At 41.8% G+C, this 12,211-nt stretch overlaps 1 protein-coding gene across 20 annotated transcripts in view; it reads left to right on the forward strand.

Moving 5' to 3' along the window:
• The first annotated feature begins 648 nt into the window (after window positions 1-648).
• Window positions 649-12,211, forward strand: part of FAM168A (family with sequence similarity 168 member A) — a 185,341-nt gene continuing 173,778 nt past the window's right edge. For 8 of the 20 annotated variants that reach the window (XM_070274447.1, XM_070274452.1, XM_023645776.2 and 5 more), the window contains exon 1: window positions 1,075-1,273. The gene's annotated coding sequence lies outside the window, so the exon portion shown is untranslated. Of the gene's footprint in view, window positions 1,274-1,662; window positions 1,733-12,211 lie in introns of those variants that run through there. The other 12 variants (XM_070274453.1, XM_023645783.2, XM_070274457.1 and 9 more) reach the window with 5 other exon arrangements.

A 12,211-nucleotide genomic window follows, 5' to 3' on the forward strand; every position in this document is an offset into this window, starting at 1 on the left:
TCTATGCTTATACGATACTGTCTCAAACTTCACATAAATTTCACCATTCTAAACATGCTGTTCTGTAATCAACTTTTTTCCCTAGAGAATAAATTGTGAATAGCTTTTCATGTCAGTAAATAGATCTACATCATTACTTTAAATGGATGCTTAGTACTGCATTGTTGGAATATATAATTTATTTAACCAGCCCCCTATTGATGAACATTTACGTTTTTCCCTCTGTAATCAACAACCTCATATAACAACCTCGTGCATTCATCTCTTCCAAATTGTTCGGTTATCTTTTTAAGGTAAATTCTTAAAAGTAATGGAGCTGAGTCAAGAAGGACGCCCTTTGTATATGTGGATTCAAATTGCCAAATCGTCTTCAGATTTGTAGGGAGACCAGGAGGAAGCTGCTGCATTAGTTCTGGTGTGAGAGAGTGGCAGCCGGAATGGCGAAGAGAGTAGAGACTCACAGGTGATCTAGCCCATCTAAGCCTGTCCTCGGTGGGTCGGCTTTTTCCTCTTTCACTTCTTTTTCTTAACATGGAGGAAGAACTGAGAACTGCATCTCCCAGCATTTCGCAGAAACCACACTCCCTGGGAACTGTAGTACCAGGTCTGAGAAGGGCCGGAAGGAGGGCGGGAGGCTATGGGCACGCTGGGAAATGTAGTCCAGCGGGCGGAGGCTGAGGGGGCGGTATGCGTGTGGGTGAGTGCGCGCGCGCACGTAAAGTGGTTGGGGACGCTGCGAACATCACCACTTCGGGATGGGGCCGCACGGTGACCTAACTTCCCTGATAAGGGGTCTTTGAGTCTACAAAAGCAGCTCGCGGATGGTAGGCTTTATTCCATTGTCCGTGACCTCGGAGGGCGCGGCCCCTTCGCACTGGGCGTGAGGCCGGAGGCGCGGGCTGCGCGCGGGCCGGAGCAGGGCATGCCGGGAGTTGTGGTCCCGGCGCACTGAGGCTGTGGGACGTGTCGCGGCGCCGCACCGGCTCCTCCTTCCCCGCCCTTCTCAGCGGTCCCCCGCCCCCTCCCTCCGCCTCCTCCTCCCTCGCCCGCAGCCGAGCGCCCCCTCCCCCACCCGTCGGGCTCCTCGGCGGCTACTGCAGAGGATTCAGAGCCGAGTCGCTGAGGAGGAGGCTCCCGGTCCCTGCGCGCCATCCGCCACCTTACTGGACACGGGCGAGGGAGCGAGAGCGTCGCGTCTGTAGCCTCCAGAGAAGACAAGGGCATCGTCGCCTCGGCCACCGCCGCCGCCGTTTTCGCCTGCAGCGGCTCGTCGGTGAGGAGACCCCCCCCGCGGGTCCGCTCGCTCTGAGCCGGGGCGGGTGGTACTGGGGAGGATGAGAGTGGGGGCTGCAGACCCCCGCGCGGGTTGGCGGAAGGGGGTTGAGGTCGCAGTGGAACGGCGGGCTGGCAGGGGATACTTGTCCAGGCGCGGGCTGGGGGTGGGGTGAGGGTGGGACCCAAGCGGGTTTCGGGGGGGACAAGGGAAGGGGACTTTTAATGGGGAATGACCGGACCTGGGACAGGAGCGTGGGGTGGGGGGGGTCGGGGTGGAATTTGGGATGGTTTTGGGTGAGATGGAGGATGAGACTGGAGTGGGATGGCTTTTAATGGGGGAGGGGCCTGGATGAGGGTGGTGGATTTGGGGTTGGCCTGGAGCAGTTGACAGCTTGGGATCCGAGCCGGATGCAGGGTAGAGGGATGATTTCAATGGAGAGTGGACTTGCAGGGTTGGGTAGGACTCTGGAGGGGGTTAATTCAGTCGGGTGGAATTTGGGGTGGACCTGGGGCAGGCTAAGTGAGGTGGTAGGAGCTGGGGGTAAAGGGCTTGGCATGGGTTGAGACCTGAGCTTGAAGTGGGCGTTTGCCATCTGGGGGTGGTGGAATTGGTGGAGACTTATGGAATAGCGTGGGTTAGGAGAGCAAAGGGGGTAGAATTTGGGGTTTTCCTGGGGAGTGCTTTTGAAGATTGGAACAGGAGCTGGGGGGGTGGGGGTCGGACTTTCAGTGAGGAGAGTGTGATGGTGAGCTGGCAGGAGGGGGATAAATTAGAAGTTAGGCCCCAAATGGGCAGACAAGGATTGAAATTGTGGGGGGGGGGGGTCAGTGAGATAAGATTTAGGGTGGTCTTAGAACAACGGGAAGGGGCATGGTGGCTCCCTGGGTGCAGGGTCAAGGCAGAGGGCACAGAAGATGCTGCTGAGCTGGATTCACTGAAAGAATAGTGGCAGGTGGTGAGCAAGGTTGGGGGATGGTATCTTGAAGAAAATGTCCCTTGGCTAAGGTGGCAGTGGGAGTTTTGAAGGAATGTCTGAGATGAACTTAGGGGATTGGAGAAGTGGTTGCTAATGGTAAAGTGGCAGAGAGGTTATTTAAGGGGTGGGAGACATGGAGTTGTTGGTATGGATGGGGCAGAGAGGATGGAGAGGGGCAGTGAGCAGTGCTGGGAAGAGGTGGATTGGATGATTCTGGAGAGGAAGGTTTGGGATGGCCTCCAAGAGACACAACAGGGTTAGGGGTTGGACTTAAATGGACAGCTTTGGAGGCTGTGGTTGGGGGAGGGACAGTAAGACAGGGGACTTTGCAGGGGAGAAGGTACATTAAAGATTCTCTTTCCTAGAGGACATCTTAAGCTGTTAGTTTAATCTTTCTGTTTCATTTATATCAGTATCATATTTGGAAGCAAATCAACCCAAAGGGTAAAGTTGAGAGGGGCCTCAGTTAAGGTAGAATTAAGGAGGGGAGAGTGTGTTCTATTATTTATATATCATAAAAAGAAAGTTGGGGGGAGAAAGCCACTCTCCAACTAAAGGTGGGGAACATCAAGCTGGAATGTGATAGATACCTTTCTCTATGATGTCTGTCTGCTCCTTTCTGTCCTCCCCCTGGTGCGTTTAAAAATTAGTTCTGGAATTTGGAGTTAAATAGATTTGATGAGCTTCAGGTAGTTAAGGGAGCATGGCTTGCTTGAGAACCGATGAATGAGACTGAAGAATATGAGGCTGAATTTATTTCCTAGTCAGGCAACGTGCATGTATGCAGAAAGAGCTTAGGGCTTTTTTTTTCTCATCTTTAAATTGATTGCTTGAAGACTCCATTTATTGGTGTCCTGGTTTGCAAGGCAATTAGGCCCATCATTGTATTGCAGGCTAATAATCCTGAGATGAATCTTGGCACTACCGCTTTATGTAAACAGAGAGAAGACAGGAAATATGGAAATGTCATAAATATTCATTGGTGAGATGGTTTGGTATTGATGGAGTTTTTCATTTGATTCTCTTTTGACATTACTTGATAAAATTTAAAGTAATTGGACCGTATTTCTATAGATTGACTTTTCTTCTAAAGGAATTCAGGTGGTCGGAATTCTGTCAGATGTGAATAAATAAAGTATAGAGCATCATCTTTTATTTTTTTAGGGGATGTTGTTGATGTGGCACTCGGCACTAACTACAGAACAATATCTCCGTCTCTTCATCAGAAATTTTATTTAAAGCTTAATGATATGCTCATTCTTATGGCAGAATGGTGATGCTGGAAGGTAGAGAGGAGTGTGAATGGAGGAAACATCTTTAGGAAAACGGTTTTCAGGACTTAATTGCATTAACTATGATATGTTAAACATGAAGAGGCTGTTGATTAGAGCTCAGACTGAAAAAAATTGAGGGATGTAAAGAGGATAATATTGGCACCAGTAGGATCAAAATAATTCTTTTTTTGTTCAAGCTTCAGAGTTCAGCTCATAAGCAAACCACTTTCCTTGGCTTTCACAGTTGAGCACATAAAAATACCCAATATTTAGAATTTTTTTTTAACAATTCCAAAATGGGGAGAATGATGCCAGGTTGGACTTATCCTTGCAATTGAAAGTGTTTTGTTATGAGGAAGCTTTCTGTATTATAATAAAAATCAGGTTTGAGCAGTTACCTGTAATTTGATGAGAGTGTAATCTAACTAATGTAAGCAGTTCTCCTCATAACTTTACTCTGGGGTCCAGACATTGCTTTTGTGGATCTTCAGGCTTCATCTAGAGGTGGGATATTTATATTAAAGTCAGCTTTTGAAAGCTCAAAATGAAAGTTAATCACCTGGGAGAAATGTCTTGGTGGATTTTTTTCCCTCACAGCTGTGGTCACCTGTGCAGTAGAAATGTATGTAGACTGTTTTAGTGTCTTTACCTCGTTTGATTCCCCCGATGTCCTGATGAGAAGGAGAGCTGATGGAGGTATTGGTAGACAGGCACCTTGATGGAATGAATAACCTGTGAATTTAGGGGTCGAGAGTCCTGGGTTTAAATCCCCATCCTACCACTTGATAGCTGAGTGAGTTCAGAGAAGTCATTAACAACCTTTCATACTTAGTGGGAATGGGCGCACGACATTGTGAATGTACTTACTTCAGCTGAATTGTACACTTAATTATGGTTAAAATGGGCAAAAAACAAAACAAGTTCATACTTTATAAGGCTGTCAAGGGGAACCAATCAGTTCATGTCCTGAAATAACTTTATGTCCTGAAAACACTGTACATATACGAAATATTTGTTCAATATTTGTTTATTTACTTATTGCCTGCTAAGTGCCAGGGGAAATGAAAATGAACAAAAACAGTTGTCAAGGAGCTTTCAGTGTTGTGGGAGGGATAGATGATTTAAATATAGTGAGATAAGTGAGGCAGAACTAATGTGGTGAAGGGTGTGGGTTCTGAAGTCTGTCCACCATTTACTACTGGCTGTGTGACCTTGGGCACAATGGTCTCATCTGTAAAGTGGGCATAAGAGAACTAATGTCATAAGGCTGGTTTGAAGATTAAACAAAATAATCCATGGAAAGCATTTAACACAGTGTATTACATAGTACACATTAAAAAATCTTAGTTGTTGCCATTAGTTTTAGACAGGAAGAGACCAGAATGTGAATAGCTTTGTGTGTCCTACCATTGAGTTCTTAGCGCTGTGATGTTCTATTATTTATTAAGAATGTATTACTTTGTATTATCATCTCATAGTTTATCTGCATATTTGCATATTTGTACTGCAGTCTAGGAGCTTTAAACAGTAAAGTGCTAAACATATGTTAGCTCTTCGCTTCCTCATCTGTAAAATAAGAGGAAAAACTGCTCTGAGAGGTTAAATGACTTGCTTAAGGTTACACAGTCAATAAGTGAAAGAAAGAGTCTGAGTTACAGCCTCCAAATCTGATTCCTCAACCCTGTTTATGTCTTGTTTTTAAATTGTGAAATAAGCCATATGTATAAAAGTACATATAACATAAATCTTCAATTTAAAGAATGATAAATTGAAGACCTATGTTTTTGCTACCCAGCTTAACAAAAAGGAGATTTCTAGTACCTGTAAAGCCTCTTGGGATTCCCCGCCTAATTGAATCTCCGTCCTCTCTCCCTCAGAGGTAACCACTTTCCTGAATTTTGTGTGAATCATTCTCTTGCTTTTCTTTATAGTTTTACGAAAAAAGTGCATATCCTAAACAATATAATATATATTTTTTTAAGTATTTTATTTTTCCTTTTTCTCCCAAAGCCCCCCGGTGCATAGTTGTGTATTTTTAGTTGGGTCCTTCTAGTTGTGGCATGTGGGATGCTGCCTCAGCATGGCTTGATGATCGGTGCCATATCTGTGTCCAGGATTCGAACTGATGAAACCCTGGGCCGCCGAAGCAGAGCGCAGGAACTTAACCACTCGGCCACGGGGCCGGCCCCTAAACAATGTTTTTTACTCTTGCAATTTAATATAAATAGAACCATAGTATAAGTATTCTTGTATGATTTGCTTTATTCTTATTTATTCTTATTATTCTTTACAAGAGTTTTATTTCTTCCACCACTAAAGTAACATATGCTTATGGTAGAAATCGAAAAATATAAAAATGTGAAAGGAAGCAAAATTATTGTCTATAGTCCTATTACCCAGCAACACTTCTTATATATAATTTTTAAAGATTTTATTTTTTCTTTTTCTCCCCAAAACCCCCTGGTACATAGTTGTATATTTTAGTTATGGGTCCTTCTAGTTGTGGCATGTGGGATGGCGCCTCAGCGTGGCCTGACAAGTGGTGCCATGTCTGCGCCCAGGATTCCAACTGGTGAAACCCTGGGCCGCCAAAGAGGCGTGCGCGAACTTAACCACTTGGCCATGGGGCTGGCCCCAACACTTCTTATTTATATATGCATAAATATATGTATTCTTCAGTATATGTATGTATGCATGCATGTCTATGCATACATACGTGCGTAGTCTAGATAGCAAGAGGAAGCCAGTTTGTGTTTATGGATGATCAGATTATCCAGATGTGGCTCAATCATACTTGGAAATAGGAATGGGGAGTATTAGCCGCCTTTGTGGGCTGTGAAAGAGCACTGTCTTAGAGCTTTTTTCTCATTGGCAGGAGTTCTTTATTTACTAGATACTAATTCTTTGTTATACCAGCTTAGAGCTTCATGTCATGTTTTGGCAGTCACTTAACTCTTGTGGTGAGAAATTTTGTGCATCTTTCTCTTTGCAGAAAGGCAGCCTGGTACATTGGTCCTCACCTGACTGTGGAGGAGGGTCTGTCATCTGATGTACAGAGCATACCATGAATAGGAAGTCCTCAGTTATACATAGCAGTTTAGCAATCTAAACACCAAGAATTTTTTGTCTAAGAGATTTGAAATCCAAATTCATTAATCATCTGTTGGAGCTTCAGTTTATTAATTGGTAAAATGGGGCACAAATGAGATAATAAATGTGAAAATACTTTTTTAAACTGTAAAGGACTGTTTAAATGTTAAGGTTTTTTTTTCCCTCTTAGTTTACAAAACTACATCAGGGCACCCTACAGAGAGGTAAAAAGCTTGTCATATTTGGTTTATTGCCTTTCTGAAGGGTTCTTTTGCCAGTGGAGGAGGAATACATGAAGATCAGTTCACAGTTTCTCCCTTGAAACTTGAAGATTGTTGGATACAGTGGGATGGAGAAGATGCTAGAGGACTTTCTCGTAGTAAATTTATGGGACCTGGTTCCACATTAGTTGTGATGGCTAGCTCAAAATGAAACAGTTGGGGCTTCATTGAAGTGGAGAATGGAGTATACAATGTTTGCTCTTCATTATCCTCACACACATCGTCATTTCCCTCTTAGTTTTTTGGTTTTTTTTTTTTAAAGATTGGCACCTGAGCTAACAACTGTTGCCAATCTTTTTTTTTTTAATCTTCTCCCCAAAGCCCCCCAGGACATAGTTGTATATTTTAGTTGTGGGTCCTTCTGCTTGTGCTGTGTGGGATGCCGCCTCAGCATGGCCTGATGAGTGGTGCCATGTCTGCGCCCAGGATCTGAACCGACAAAACCCTGGGCTGCTGAAGCGGAGCATGCGAACTTAACCACGCGGCCACGGGGCTGACCCCATGGAAGAGATTTTTGAAGCTGTTAAACTAACTGGCTGAAATTTAAGAAGAGATCTTTATTGTTTCTGCTTTCTCAGTAAATGTCGATATTCCTTAGATTTGGCTGCTTAGCTCACTGGATTTGTTAAGATTCTTTCCTTGAGTGGTTTTGCCCACTCTCTTGGTTTTAACTGCTACCTGTATGCTGATGACTCTCAAATCCATCTCCAGCTCAGAGCTCTCTCCTGAGCTCCAGACTTATCTATCTCACTGGCTGCTGGCCACCCACATTCACCCGGTTCAGTGACCCTCAAATTCAGTAGGTCCAAGACAACTGATTTTCCCCATCTACTTCTGACTTACGCCAGTTAGTAACCGCCCCCCCACAAAGTTAAAATCATCTCTTCCTGTATTTTTTTTTAAGATTTTATTTTTCCTTTTTCTCCCCAAAGCCCCCCAGTACATAGTTGTATATTTTTTTAGTTGTGGGTCCTTCTAGTTGTGGCATGTGGGGCGCCGCCTCAGTGTGGCTTGATGAGCAGTGCCATGTCCACGCCCAGGATCCGAACTGGCAAAACCCTGGACCTCCGAAGCGGAGCACGTGAACTTAACCATTTGGCCATGGGGCCAGCCCCTCTTCCTGTAGTTTTGTCCTAACTTAAAGGCACTGCCATCCGTCCAGTCATCCAAGATACGATTCTGTGCCATTAGTCTTTTCTTCTCCCTTATCTCTCATAGCCAAAAATAAATCTTTCTAAATATTTCTGGGCTTCATCTCCCCTTTCCTACTATTAACACCTTAGCTCAGACCCTAATCTCACCTGGACGAGTGCAGTAGCCTTCAAACTGGTTTCTGTACCACCTGTGTAGTGAACTTATCTTCCACCCAGCAGCCAGAACATCTGCCCAATAGGTGTATATGTCCAAGTCACTCCCCTGCTTAAATCCCTTCATTGGCTCTAAAGTCTAAGCTCCTTAGTCTGACACATGAGGCCTTCTGTGACCTGTCCCTAGTGTTCCTCCTGCCTGATCTCCCATCACTGGTAATACTGAGCACGTGTCTTTTCTATAGATAATCTTGCAGGTTCACACCTTTGCTCATGCTGTGTCTCCTTTTATTTATCCCTCTGGGTTGAGTGCATCTCCTTTAAGAAACCTTTCAGAATGCTTAAGATTGTCATAAGTGCCCTTGTTTTGTTCACTAGGAGCAACCAATACATGCCTCTCTTATAGTACTTGCCCTGTTTCAGGAAAATTAACTTTTGTCTGCTCCTTAACTATAATTTTTTTAGGCTCAGGGACTGTGTCCTAATCATGTTTATAGTCCTAGCTCTTGGAGGGTGCCTTGCAAGTAGTGAGTGATTAGTTTTTGAACTGACCCTAGTAAGGATAGCTGACAAACCAGTAGCATGATAATTCTAATGAGAAGTAAGGTGATATGTGTTTTCCAGCTGTAGGTTCTTATTTATTTAGAATGGAATTTAGAATTTAATTGGATTGGTAAAGGCTATGATGATGATGATGATGTATGTGTAGCAGAAAGTTCAGATTAGAAGACAGAAAGATGGTGTGCTCAGGGGTTGGCAAATGCTTTCTGTAAAAAATATTTTAGGCTTTGTGGGCCACATATAGTCTCTGTTATTTCTTCTTCTTTTCCTCCTCCTCCTCCTTCCCATCTTCTCCCTCCTTCCCTCCTCCTTTGTTTCATTCTTAGCTCACAGGCCATACAGAAACAGGCCATGTGTGTGCCATAGCTTGACAATCCCTGGTATGTTGTAGAAATCCAACTTGAATTGTAGAATATTGAAGAGCAAAGAGACTAAAGCAAGTTCGTATTTCTTGTTCTTTTATTATAAAATTTAGTTCCCTGGGCAGTTATGCATATCTCTAGTATTGAAAACAATTGTACAGAATCTTTTTTTGTCAAAATACTCTGTTTATTTAGAAATTTAACATTTTATTAAATGAGCTATTGATCTCTTTATGAAGATGCTGTAAGAACACCTTGTTCACAAAGCTCCAATACAACCCCCCTCCTCCCCCATTTAGGCACGTGTTTCAGAATATGCCTTTTTTATGGTTGTGCTTTTTCTTAGATACAGACATTTTGACGGAACCTGGGCTGATATATTTTTCACAGTAAAGTTCAATCTTTGGCTGACTCAAGATTATGATCTTGATTTGCCTTCTGATCATGTCCTTCAAGCTTGACAGTTTCTGCTGGTGCTCATATTTTCTAGCTTCTACTTTATAATTTTTCTACTTATCCTAGTTTTCTAACATGTCCTCCTCCCTCTTTTATTTTGAGTTGATAACAAAAATCCTATCTGTAAATATAATTATGCTATTTGTATTTCTGCAAATATAATTATGCTATTTTATTTGATCTGCAGTGCACAAGTTGGTCATGTTGCATTACTTTCACTTTAAGGATGAAGAAATCAAGATCTAAGAGGGTTATTTGTCTTAGGCCTTAGGACTAGAAGAGGATAAGGATGGAAAGACAAAAGGGACCTAATATTTGACAATCTGTGGTAGGCAATATGTTGGGTGCCTTCTTTCCCTTATATAATTTAATCCTTACACCTGTGGGGTATAGAGTATTGTGCCCATTTTGCAGAAGAGGAAACTGAAGCAACTGAGGCCTGCGTGTTAAGTAGCTTGTATTTGGTTACATAACTAGTAAGAAAAGAGAAGCTTTTATTAAAAACCTGATCTGCCTTGCTCCAAAGATCTTGTTCTTTTTACTGTACTGTATATAAAGCTCCCTGGTATTAAACTCTTAGATCAGTATTTTTCAACCTACTTAGATGAGCAGTATCTTGGCTACACATTAGAATCACCTGAGGATCTGTTTAAAAAAAAAAGACATGTCCTTGTTCTGCCCCAGCCAGTGCTGATAGAACTTCCGTAGGTGAGCCTGAAGCAGATGTGTATATGGGTATACGTTTATATAGAAAATGTAAATTAAAAAGAAATATTATTGAGGTATATATAACATATATAGAAAATAGTGCACAAAACGTGTAACCAGCACTCAGATCAAGAAAGGGAACCTTACCACTTTCTCCAAGGTAACCGATAATCTGACTTCCAATACCAAAGGTTATTTTTGCCTGTTTATGAACTTGCATAAGGTATGACTGGCTTTTTGCACTCAGCTTTGTAAGATTCATTTATGTTCTTATGTGTAGGAGCAGTTTCTTCTTGCTTGTTGCTATATAGCAATAGTTCTCAAACATTTTGGTGTCTTCACTCTTACTAATTATTGAAGACCCCAAAGAGCTTTTGTTTGTGAGTTATATCTATCAATATTTACTGTATTAAAAATTAAAACTGTGAAGTTTAAAAAGTATTTATTAATTTATTTAAAAAATAAACCTATTAAACTTCAGCTTATTTTAATGAAAATAACTATTTTATTCCAAGCCAAAAAAATTAGAGGAATAATATTTTACATTTTTCCAAATCTCTTTACTTTCTGACTGAATACATATCTGTTTCTACGTTCAATTTGTTGCAATTGGTTGTTTTGTTTGTGGTATATAAAGAAAATCCAGTCCCACATATATATGTGGCTAGAAAAGGGAGGAATGTTTTAATTGCCTTTTTAGCTAATTATGGATATTCTTGTTCAGTACTATACCAAAATTTGACAACTGGTAGTTTCTTAAAGGTCCATTGCCTTGCGGACTCTGAAACCATATCAGTGAGCTTTTCATGCTCTGTTACATTAAAATTAATTGGTCTGTTTTTTACTTTGAATGAATCTTCACCTGTGCATGATTTTGTAGCATCATTCGTTGGTCATTAGGAAAATATTGGTTCAGTGAGTTATATGGATCTTCTAAACGTTAACACATTCTGTTATAAAATGTAAAAAAATCACATTTGTTAATATCACCACCAATCTCATCAGACAAGTCTTTTCTAATTTTCACTTGAAAGCTCAAATTTTATCATTGGCAACAAATACTGACAGTTGTTTTCCTTGAAGTGAGAGTCTCACATTGTTCATTTTTGAAAAAATGCCTGCCAAACATCCAAGTCTGAATGATCATAGTTTGTCTGCCAGTCGTTCTTTCTAAAAATGGTGTTTCATGAAAAAAGCAGCTAGTTCAGCTTGCAACTCAGTTGCACAAGTGCGTTAGTGCTTTTCCTTGTGACAACTCTTGGTACTTTGGTATGTAGAAGTGCTTTATGTGTACTTCTTCTTTCATTACAGAATATTGAAAAGATGTGTAGTTAAGGATTGAGATTTAATAAAGTTAATAATTTCTGTGGCTGCATCAAGAACATTCTTTAGTGAAACTGAAACTAGCTCACTTTTTTTGGCATGGCTATGAAGAATGCAGTGACACTATTACAGTTGCTGTCACTGCCTTGATTCAATATAAGATGGTATGTTTTTATTTATTAGTATGATTATGTTTCCAAGCTTTATTTCTTATTCGGGGAATAGGTGGTCTTGTTAAACCTTTACTAAACGTACTGTTTTGAAAGCCAGCATGAATGCAGCTGGTTTTTCCTCGGCTTGGTAGAATCAAAACTCTTCAGCGGTGAGTGAGCAGTTTTACGAATTTGTCAGGATGTTAGAAAATCACTGGGCTTGTTGCTGCTTCTTCACCACTTTGTGGTGAAGGAAAGGTATGAAGTGGCCTTTAGAGATCTGTGTATAGCTGTGCATAAAAGTGGTTTTCTAGGTGTATTTAGTCTTCCTGCCCTTAAGCTGGAGCATTTGCAGTAGAAAAAGAAAAAGATGCAGATAAAGGCACAGGCAAGTAATCTTGTTTTATAATGCCTTTGGTTTTTTGCTGTGTTGGGCAGAGGAGAA

The sequence above is a fragment of the Equus caballus genome, chromosome 7, assembly GCF_041296265.1.
Source record: "Equus caballus isolate H_3958 breed thoroughbred chromosome 7, TB-T2T, whole genome shotgun sequence".
NCBI lineage: Eukaryota > Metazoa > Chordata > Mammalia > Perissodactyla > Equidae > Equus > Equus caballus.